The sequence below is a fragment of the Galeopterus variegatus genome, unplaced genomic scaffold, assembly GCF_000696425.1.
Source record: "Galeopterus variegatus unplaced genomic scaffold, G_variegatus-3.0.2 Scaffold1784, whole genome shotgun sequence".
NCBI classification, from domain to species: Eukaryota; Metazoa; Chordata; class Mammalia; order Dermoptera; family Cynocephalidae; genus Galeopterus; species Galeopterus variegatus.
This window is the reverse complement of record NW_007727895.1, coordinates 158399-168979: the sequence shown is the minus strand read 5'-3', so window position 1 is coordinate 168979 and position 10581 is coordinate 158399.

Genomic DNA, 10581 nt, shown 5'->3' with positions numbered 1-10581 from the left:
TTTCATGTGCGTGAGACAAGAGTATGCACTGGGTGCATGTACTCATGTGTGTAGAAGAGTGTGCTTGCTTGTGTGTAGTGGGATCAGGGATCCGGATAAACATCCTACTTGGAGGACAGGAAGGAGTGGTTGATTGGATCTCTCCAAGAGCTTGGGATGAGGGGAGAAGCTGAAACCCTCTGCTGGGACCTCACCCAGACCTTGCCCGAAGCTCTAGCTGGGGACATCAAAGTGGAAGCACCGCCTTGTTCTGCCCCCACTGACTCCTCACCTCCTCCCTCGCAGCTCCCCACCCAGCCCCTCACTTCACAGGTCTTCTTTGAACTCCACAGCTTGCAAGCTCACCCAGGGCAACAGGGCCTTTTTCTCTCCTTCCCAAGAGGCAGCCACAGCTGTGTCCCTAACAGCTGGTGGTGTTATCTGAGGGAGAGGGGAGGGGAGGACAGGGAAACAGGCAAGATGTAATTTGGCTACCCAGCCCACTTTTTGGAATTCCTTCTCCCCTTTCTCCAGCCACACAACACCCCCCACCATCCCAGCCCTACACACACACACACACACACACACACACACACACACACACACACACACACACCCTACTCCAGCAGCTTATCTGACCAAAAACAAATGGTCAGCTGCCTTCTGGCAATTAAAGCAGAACCCTCCTCAGCAATTCCACCCCCAACACACACACACCCACCATTTGGCCCTATTTCAAATTCCCAGACCATACTTCACACTCCCAGAGCCCCCTGGGTTCTGGGAACAGCAAATGCAGGAAAAGCCCCTGGGCTGGGGTACAAGAATATGAGCTGCAGTCCCATCTCGGCTACTAATTCATTCACCCAGCAAATATTTATTGAACCGCTACCATGTGCCAGTCTCTCTGAGGCACTGGGCGTATAATACAGTGTGAACAGTGCAGACCGTGTCCCTGACCTCCTGCATGTGCATTCCAGAGGCAGGGAAGAGACAATACATGGGAACAATAAATAAATGCAGTGAACTCAGATAGCGATAAGCACGGCAAAGGAAGTTAAAATGGACAATGATGCAGAGTAAATGGAAGCCGGTGTTTTAGATGGTGTAGACCGGAGAGGCCTCACGGGGGTCACTGACCTCATGGGGGTCACTGACATCCAAGCTGAAACCTGAATGACTAGCCTGCTTTGTACCTTGGACAAGGCTCTTCCCCCTCTCTGAGCCTCAGTTTCTCTGTTTGCACATGAAGACATTGGGCCAGTAGGGAACGGTGGAAGTGGCTTCTAGAAGTGGTTGGAGAAGTGGGTTTCTTGCTAAAGAAGTCAAAAAGGGAAAGCAAATTGACCTTCTCAACGGAAGGCAGGATCAGATGAGAATCTCTCCTCCCCACCAAAGCCCCAGCCCCATCTGATGGGTTATTTGTTAAACTGTGAGCAACACGGGTCCAGAAGCCATTCTTTATCTCCCCCCCTCACCTCCTCCCACCCTCACACACCATTAGCCATGCCCCCCATTACTTAGCACAGCACCCCATACATAGCGGCCTCCAGTAAATACGTGGGGACTGCAGGACCACCATTCCTATCACCCCAGAAGCAAGCAGGGCTTTCTTCAGGACAGCCTGGGTGGGGACTGGGTTCCTGTGACCCAGTACAGGGAAAACCCCTGAAATTCTCTGAGGCTATTGATTCTCCAGCTGAGGTCAGAGCCCTTAAAGACAGTAGCTTGGGGAGAGGCGGTAGCATGGGGCCAGCACCAGTATTTCACAACATCTTTTGGAAATGGCTCATTCCCTTCCTGCCTTAATAAGACAACCCTCTCTAAATGCCAAGCACCGCACCTCGAGCTTGGACTTCAACACACCGGTGTGGCAACTCTGGCTCCTCCATGCTGCACAGAATAGCTTTGATGGATAAAAACTGCGAAGATGAATTCATCATTATTTCATAAAAGGGGGTGGTGAGATAAACAAAAAGAGAACCCACTATGGGGAGGACAGGGAAGCAAGCAAAGTGGCCTTCGGTGGTGAAAAGGCCATGGCTGTAAAGGGCTTGGGCCAGGTGCCCCTGTGCACCCTGGCTTCCCCTCCATCCCTAAAGGGCTCGCCGGGGAAACCTTTCTCCTTGGAGCTCACTGGCCTTTGTTCAGCCAAGAGGAGGGACCCGGGCAGGAGGTATCTTGGGCAGGAAATCCAGCGGAGGCAGGAAGGAGGCCAGGAAGAAGCGGACAAGCCATCCCGGCTCACACCCAGCCCTGCCAGCCTTCAGGACAGCAGGCTGGTGTTTCTAAAAATATTTACAGTGAGTCTAAATTAACAAGGTGCTACATCAGCGCTGACAATGGGAGGATGTAGGTCTGGGCCCTGCAGGGGAGAAGACCAGTGCCATCAGCTCAGAGGCTGCAGGAGGGTGACTGGAGCTTTGGGAAGGCCGGCCTTACACAGCTGAAGGAGGAAGTCAAGCCCTCCACCCTGGGGCCAGAACAGCTTCCCCTTCCCTGGGGAAGGGAAAACGTCCTAGACTCTTGGAACTGCAAAGAGCATCTTCAACCTGCCTCCCCCACCCCTTTGGAATGCAGAAGTCTATATTGTGGCTAGTCTGAGGACCATTCCAGGGCCTCTTGAAGACCTCTGTTGACCAGACACTCACTCCTGCTCCTGGCAGTGCATTTCCATTCCAGTCTGGGCATCTCTGCCCATTCAACAGTGTTGCCCTCCGTAGAGCAGAGTGGTTCAGGGCAGAGGGGCTGGAGTCAGGTGACCAGTGCTGCCACTTACAAGTCACATTGCCATAGACAAGAAGCCCCGTCGGTTCAAGGCTCAGTCTTCTCCTCTGTAAAAAGGGAGTCATTAGAGTATCTACCTCCTGGGGTTGGTCTTAGGATTCAATGAGAGAGTGGAGGGAAAAGGACCCAGCATGCAGGGAAGGCCACACAGGCAGAAAAACGTGGGCCAAGATGCAGAGATGCAAAAGAAAGAGCTTGAAATGTCCTAGGACTAAAGTTAGAAAAGGCCAGAAAAATTAGCAATGGCCATTGTGTTGCTAATAAGGGGCTACTGAAGAGCCAGCCCTGTGATGTCCTGTACATTAGCCACTCACCACTTGTGGCCGTGGAGCACTGGAAACGTGGCCAGGCCAATGGCAAGGAGCTGCAGGTGAAAAATACATGCTGGGTTTCAAGGAAACCAGCACGTAAAATATCTCAGAAACTATTTATATCAATTACATGCCAAAATGATAGTATTTTGGATATTTTGAGGTAAATTCAATACATTATTAAAATGAAGTTTACTGTTTGTTTTTTACTTTTTAATGTAGCTACTAGAAAAAATAAAATCACAATGTAGTTCACATTATGTTCCTACTAGACAGCGCTGAGCTGCAGGATCAGACCTAAGCATTAGCATGCTCGCTCTGGAGGCATCTTTGAGGGTGCATCGGAATGGAGAGGCTCATTAGGAAACAGGGGCAGTTTTCTAGACCAGGGGCTTGTATTAAGGAGAGGACTCAGATCTAAATCTTCCCATCACAGGTAGTTTGTCGCAAGGTGGAATTGGAGAGAGATGTGATTTCTGTCCTCCCTAAGCTAGAGCCCCACATAAACACAACTACTAGTAACAGGTAAAGTTTATCGCATCTTAATAGGTAAAGTTCATAATCAGGCACTGTCTAAGCACACGTACATGTTTTTTCCCAATGTAATTTTTCTTGCAAATACCATAAGATCATTCACATTATGATCCCCATTTTACAGATTGGTAAACCAAGGTTCAGGGAGCTACATCACTAGCTAAGGATCATGTGGCTTCTGAGTAACAGAGAGAGGGTTTGAACCCTTGGCTTTGATTCTAGAATACTGAGAGCTCTACAGCCAGGAGGTACTTTCCCAATGTAGGGCTCTCATCTGCACCCAAATATTGCTTCACTGAGGGGAGACATGAGAGAAACCTCATAGATGGGTCCTGCTTTCTCCTCCGCTTGTCTGTCTGCAGGACGGTGAGGTCGAGTGAAGAAAAATTCACAGAGGTTCACAGCTATAATGATAAAAGAATAATCTGCAAGACCAACATGCTTTGTGATTGTACAATGTAGACACGGAGATCAAACCACAAATCATTTCACGATAACAACAACAGTAGTAATTAATANGCAGGGCTTTCTTCAGGACAGCCTGGGTGGGGACTGGGTTCCTGTGACCCAGTACAGGGAAGACCCCTGAAATTCTCTGAGGCTATTGATTCTCCAGCTGATGTCAGAGCCCTTAAAGACAGTAGCTTGGGGAGAGGCGGTAGCATGGGGCCAGCACCAGTATTTCACAACATCTTTTGGAAATGGCTCATTCCCTTCCTGCCTTAATAAGACAACCCTCTCTAAATGCCAAGCACTGCACCTCGAGCTTGGACTTCAACACACCGGTGTGGCGACTCTGGCTCCTCCATGCTGCACAGAATAGCTTTGATGGATAAAAACTGCGAAGATGAATCCATCATTATTTCTTAAACGGGGGTGGTGAGATAAACAAAAAGAGAACCCACTATGGGGAGGACAGGGAAGCAAGCAAAGTGGCCTTCGGTGGTGAAAAGGCCATGGCTGTAAAGGGCTTGGGCCAGGTGCCCCTGTGCACCCTGGCTTCCCCTCCATCCCTAAAGGGCTCGCAGGGGAAACCTTTCTCCTTGGAGCTCACTGGCCTTTGTTCAGCCAAGAGGAGGGACCCGGGCAGGAGGTATCTTGGGCAGGAAATCCAGCGGAGGCAGGAAAGAGGCCAGGAAGAAGCGGACAAGCCATCCCGGCTCACACCCAGCCCTGCCAGCCTTCAGGACAGCAGGCTGGTGTTTCTAAAAATATTTACAGTGAGTCTAAATTAACAAGGTGCTACATCAGCGCTGACAATGGGAGGATGTAGGTCTGGGCCCTGCAGGGGAGAAGACCAGTGCCATCAGCTCAGAGGCTGCAGGAGGGTGACTGGAGCTTTGGGAAGGCCGGCCTTACACAGCTGAAGGAGGAAGTCAAGCCCTCCACCCTGGGGCCAGAACAGCTTCCCCTTCCCTGGGGAAGGGAAAACGTCCTAGACTCTTGGAACTGCAAAGAGCATCTTCAACCTGCCTCCCCCACCCCTTTGGAATGCAGAAGTCTATATTGTGGCTGGAGAAGACCAGTGCCATCAGCTCAGAGGCTGCAGGAGGGTGACTGGAGCTTTGGGAAGGCCGGCCTTACACAGCTGAAGGAGGAAGTCAAGCCCTCCACCCTGGGGCCGGAGCAGTCCAGGCTGCCCGGCACACACACTCGCTGGGGAAGGGAAAACGTCCTAGACTTTTGGAACTGAAAAGAGCATCTTCAACCTGCCTCCCCCACCCCTTTGGAATGCAGAAGTCTATATTGCGGCCAGTCTGAGGACCATTCCAGGGCCTCTTGAAGACCTCTGTTGACCAGACACTCACTCCTGCTCCTGGCAGTGCATTTCCATTCCAGTCTGGGCATCTCTGCCCATTCAACAGTGTTGCCCTCCGTAGAGCAGAGTGGTTCAGGGCAGAGGGGCTGGAGTCAGGTGACCAGTGCTGCCACTTACAAGTCACATTGCCATAGACAAGAAGCCCCGTCGGTTCAAGGCTCAGTCTTCTCCTCTGTAAAAAGGGAGTCATTAGAGTATCTACCTCCTGGGGTTGGTCTTAGGATTCAATGAGAGAGTGGAGGGAAAAGGACCCAGCATGCAGGGAAGGCCACACAGGCAGAAAAACGTGGGCCAAGATGCAGAGATGCAAAAGAAAGAGCTTGAAATGTCCTAGGACTAAAGTTAGAAAAGGCCAGAAAAATTAGCAATGGCCATTGTGTTGCTAATAAGGGGCTACTGAAGAGCCAGCCCTGTGATGTCCTGTACATTAGCCACTCACCACTTGTGGCCGTGGAGCACTGGAAACGTGGCCAGGCCAATGGCAAGGAGCTGCAGGTGAAAAATACATGCTGGGTTTCAAGGAAACCAGCACGTAAAATATCTCAGAAACTATTTATATCAATTACATGCCAAAATGATAGTATTTTGGATATTTTGAGGTAAATTCAATACATTATTAAAATGAAGTTTACTGTTTGTTTTTTACTTTTTAATGTAGCTACTAGAAAAAATAAAATCACAATGTAGTTCACATTATGTTCCTACTAGACAGCGCTGAGCTGCAGGATCAGACCTAAGCATTAGCATGCTCGCTCTGGAGGCATCTTTGAGGGTGCATCGGAATGGAGAGGCTCATTAGGAAACAGGGGCAGTTTTCTAGACCAGGGGCTTGTATTAAGGAGAGGACTCAGATCTAAATCTTCCCATCACAGGTAGTTTGTCGCAAGGTGGAATTGGAGAGAGATGTGATTTCTGTCCTCCCTAAGCTAGAGCCCCACATAAACACAACTACTAGTAACAGGTAAAGTTTATCGCATCTTAATAGGTAAAGTTCATAATCAGGCACTGTCTAAGCACACGTACATGTTTTTTCCCAATGTAATTTTTCTTGCAAATACCATAAGATCATTCACATTATGATCCCCATTTTACAGATTGGTAAACCAAGGTTCAGGGAGCTACATCACTAGCTAAGGATCATGTGGCTTCTGAGTAACAGAGAGAGGGTTTGAACCCTTGGCTTTGATTCTAGAATACTGAGAGCTCTACAGCCAGGAGGTACTTTCCCAATGTAGGGCTCTCATCTGCACCCAAATATTGCTTCACTGAGGGGAGACATGAGAGAAACCTCATAGATGGGTCCTGCTTTCTCCTCCGCTTGTCTGTCTGCAGGACGGTGAGGTCGAGTGAAGAAAAATTCACAGAGGCTCACAGCTATAATGATAAAAGGATAATCTGCAAGACCAACAAGCTTTGTGATTGTACAATGTAGACACGGAGATCAAACCACGCTTTCTCCTCCGCTTGTCTGTCTGCAGGACGGTGAGGTCGAGTGAAGAAAAATTCACAGAGGTTCACAGCTATAATGATAAAAGAATAATCTGCAAGACCAACATGCTTTGTGATTGTACAATGTAGACACGGAGATCAAACCACGAATCATTTCACGATAACAACAACAGTAGTAATTAATAATAATAGTAATGGCTACTGTTTACTGAGTGCTTACTGCATGTCCACAGGCACTGTTCTAATGAAGGACAGTGATTAAAAGAGTAAATTCTGGAGGCAAAAATGCCTGCTTTCAAATCCTGGCTCTGCTACTGTACCAAGCCTCAGTTTCATCAAATGTAAAATGGGCTAATAGCATACACGGTTGTCAGAATTAAGACATATCAGAGGTAAAGTCCATGCCTGGCATAGGGCGAAGGTTCAGGAAATATTACCTGTCACAAGGATCTCATTTAATCTGCACAATAACCTTATAGGTGGAGAGGATTAATAATGATAAGTGGGAGTGGTAATATTCCCAGTGTACAAATGCAGAAACTGAGGCACAAAGACATTAAGAAACTCTTCTAAGGCCCTCCGTTTCTAAGTATTGGAGGTGGGATTCAAACCTAGGATGGCTGTTTCCGGGGTCTGCAGTCCTAACCACCATGCTATACAGTTCATAATCTTGAACAGTTGGGGCGTCACATATATTTTCTTGCTCTTCTTTCCTAATGGTACTTTCCATCTCAGTTTCTCGAGGTGTGAAAAGTGCTCCACCTGCCCATGGCTTTCACAGCACCAGCACGAGAGCAGTCCACAGCTCTGTGAGAGCACAGGAAGGAAGCTGCCCAAGGTGCCATAGGGCTCAGCTGGTGACTCACCCATCAGCCCCAGGTACCATGGGTACCGTTGGTATCCAATGGCAATCTGAGAAGGCTGACACTGGGCTGCAGCCTGTCCCACTCCTGCAGCTGCTTGGGTGGTTGGGGAGAAGGAATGGACAGTGGGCACAGACGAGCCAGGCCAGAGCACAGAGCTGCCTCCTGGGCCCTGGCAGGTTGTCTGCTGTGCCTCTGACTGCTAGGTGATGCTGACCTCTGGTGGAGATGAGCTGGTCTCAGCCTTGACCTTCCCCTGAGCCCCACAATCTCCAGCACTGGCTTCCACTCCTGCCTTAGGGGTGCAGAGGGCCCAGCTGAGCCTCAACTCACTCCTTCCTCCAGACTTCTGTGGGTATCTGGAATGAATTGCCAACCCCAGAATCTTATGGCTCAGGGGCTGGAAGAACCCTCAGCAAAGGGGACTTACCCACAGTCAAATCAGCTGATGATTCTGAGGCTAAACAAGGTCATCGAACCCAGCACGGGCCCCAGTCTCCCGGAGAATCAAGCCCTCGTCCCCTCCACTCTGTTCAGTGTTTTGAGCTACGTGTTCCCTCCTGAAATGTGGTTACACTGCACTGTAATAATACAATATCTATTATGACACTGATATAGAAAAAAGAAATGTTCTTGTCGTATTATTTTCTCTTTTGGTGATACAGGTTGTAAAACCCAGAGATGTTGAATCATCCTCAACATTATTCATGATCTTCCACAAGCTCGTCACTCTGTAAAGATAACACATGAAAGGGAAAATGTAACTCTGTTTTATTAAGGAATATTATGGACTAGAAAGACACTACGAATTTTTTTTTAATAAAGTGACAATTGATAAGAAAAAAAGTTGATAGACAGGTCCCTGGAGGCAGGAATCTCACTGCTGAGCATACAGCACCACCTTGTGGTTGCTCTCAGCACAGCAAGCCCAGCCTCCACTCCTGCTCATCTCTCCATCGGCATTCAAGACTAACTGAGCACTTTTTTATTATTATTGAAACATAATTGATTATACATATTTGTGAGGTACAGAGTAGACTATCAATAATAGTGTACAATATGTGGTGATTGGATCAAGATAATTAACGTATTCATCATAACAAAACGTAATCATTCTTTGTGTCCATAAACCAACTTCTCCCTAACCTCACCCTCTAGTAACTACAGTTCTGTTCTCTCCTTCTGAAAGTTTGGCATATTATTGTGACTGTTGCTTCTTTCTTTCTTCCTTTCTTTCTCTTTCTCCCTCTTTCCTTCTTTCTTAGCACTCACTTATGAGGGAGGCTATGTGGTATTTCTTTTTCTGTGCCTGACTTATTTCACTTAACATAATTTTCTCCAAGTTCATCCATGTTGTTGCAAATGGCAGAATTTCATTCTCTTTTATGGCTGAGTAGTATTCCATGGTGTATATATATCACATTTTCCTTATCCAGCCATTCGTAGATGGACATTTAGGCTGGTGCCGACTTGGGTATTGCAAATAGAGCTGCAATGAACATGGGAATGCAGGTGTCCCTTTGACATGATGATTTCCATTCTTTGGGGTATATACCCAGAAGTGGAATTGCTGGGTCATATGGCAGTTCTATCTGTAGTTGTTTAAGGAACCTCCATACCATTTTCCATAACAGCTGCACCAATTTACAGTCCCACCAACAGCGTAGGAGGGTTCCCCTTTCTCCACATCCTCCGTAGCATTTGTTATTCTCTGCCTTTTTGATAATGGCCAGTCTAACTGGGGTGAGATGATTATGTGCCCATTCACCTCAGTTCCCTTCCAAAGCCCCTTATCTGGACCTCTTACTCCATGAATTTTGTGCTGAAATCTCTTTTGATACACCTACTAATTTTAGCACAGAAATAAAAATACAGTTGAGTTGGCGCAAGCAAGAAGGTGTTTGTGGAGACAACTTTTATCCATGACCCCTCCAAGCTATTACAGTCTCAGCCCTGTGACCCTGAAGACCACATAGAGGTTTAATTAATCATATCTCTTAAAATGTGTGTGTGCCTTTTTCTCTCTTTGGAAACACGTTTTCCTATTTCTCAGGCACCAGCCACTCTGATAAGACAGGTGAACTTCAGCACAGAGAGGTGGGGACAGAGCTCATCGGTGACCTAGCCAGAGTTCCCACGACTCACTCAGCAAATGTTTGCTGAGTTTCTCCTCTGTTGGGACCCTTTGCTAAGCTCAATGGAGAGTCAAAACACCTACGTCTCTGCCCTCAAGACACTTGTTGGGGAGAGAGATGCCTATTAATGAATGACACAAAAAGTAAAGCTGCAACTGCGGAAAGTATTACAAAGAGACTTATATCCACAGTAAGAATTTTAGAGTCTGACTTTCAGAGGCTTTAAGTACTACAAAAGTTATGATCCCCTCCATAATCTACTTAAAATAAAAACAAACAGAATAAAAAGATAGGCGTAAAGAACTTTTTTTAAAAGTCTTATTTTTTCCATGGTGAATTCTTGGAAATTATTTTATTTCAAAAAATATCAAATAGCATATTATAAAAAATCGGGAGGGACTCTGTTTCACTAATGTCTGAAATACATACTTCACCTTCCTATGACTACCTAGGACTGGATACATACACAAGTATAATGGGATTTGACCTGGTCAGGAAAATCAGGAAAAGACTTCTCTGAGAAAATAGAAACAGCAGTGAGAGCTTCAGGATGAAAAGGCAGGTAGGTGAAAGGGATGACAAATTAACAGCATGCATTGGGTAAAGCATGTGCAAAGGTCCTGTGGCAGCTTGGAGCTTGGGGAAGCCAAGGCCTAAAAAAGGTGTGTGAGGCTGAAACAGAGGACAAGGGAGACTGTGTTACA